The sequence below is a fragment of the Aplysia californica genome, unplaced genomic scaffold, assembly GCF_000002075.1.
Source record: "Aplysia californica isolate F4 #8 unplaced genomic scaffold, AplCal3.0 scaffold00400, whole genome shotgun sequence".
NCBI classification, from domain to species: Eukaryota; Metazoa; Mollusca; class Gastropoda; order Aplysiida; family Aplysiidae; genus Aplysia; species Aplysia californica.
The window spans coordinates 310,586-311,783 of record NW_004797670.1 but is presented as its reverse complement, the minus strand read 5'-3'; positions in this window follow the sequence as shown (position 1 = coordinate 311,783).

The following is a 1,198-nucleotide window of genomic DNA, read 5'->3' as shown; positions in this document are numbered from 1 at the left end:
AGGGGTGGACTCAATCAGAGATGGAAAGCTAGAATTTTTGGACAGGTAAAGAGGAGGGGCAACTAGATAAACGTTGAACAAGATCTCGAGACTCTCGATAGGCTAATGAGTATATATAATTATAATATAATATGGCATGCCTCTTGCCGCTTTGATTGGTCATCAAGGTTGACCACTCTTTGCTCGCCATAATATGTCATTCACCCACCAAGGGGTCACGTCAGTTCATGGGTCACTGTAGATTCTTCCTTGGCTTCGTCGGCTAAGATCCCGTATTTTCCTTGCTCCCCAAGGAGTTTACAGTTCTAAACTCCTTGTTGCTCCCAAACACTGGGATCTTAAGCGGAGACTACTGTAGTAGAGAATCTTTGGTTACACTACACTTACTAGACTCTATGAAACAACATGTACATGACATGTATTTTGGTATGCCGTGGGCTCCGTGGGTGGACCACACAGTGTGATCAAAATCTGTCTTACCACTATAATCCAATTGAAACTGAAACTGGGTTCTCACTGTATATCTAACATTTTTTTAGGCTGCTTAAATTTCTTTTAAACTTTTTTGGTGGTTTTTGCTTAAGGCTACATTAATTCCTTGAGGATTTGTTAATGAAAAATTCAATGCACTTTTCCATTTCTTTCCTAGCCATTTTCATCAATTTAATGTTTTCTTAAGAGAAACTTTGTCTCTACATATTCCAATTTGGGTACTTTTCCTGTAGAACTTCCCGACCTCTTGGACTGACTTACATTTAATCACATTGTCTTGCTCAAGCAAGTTCTATTCATAATATCACTTACTCACAGGTTGCGTCTGTTTGCGGTTGTTTTGGTTTTTTTCAATTCCACGGACCATTTCCACCTACGGTCAGTGCATACTGTTTACATTTTTAGAAATAAATGGCCTGATTTGTCAAATATACTGTATCTGTTATTCAATATGATGTTTTGCATTAGCACTGAAGTGTTTTAGTATATTTGCATAAAGTACTCAAAATGTACTCATAAGTACATTTTTTAAAAGTTCTTGTACTCAAGTACATTTTAGAGGAAAGTACTTTTACTGTACTTTAGTACATTTTTAGATTGTACTTAAATTTGTACTTAAGTACCTTTTTGAAAGTACTTTAACAGCTCTGGGCACAGGCACATATTATATAACAGCATCAACAACAACATAACAACAGCCATACTA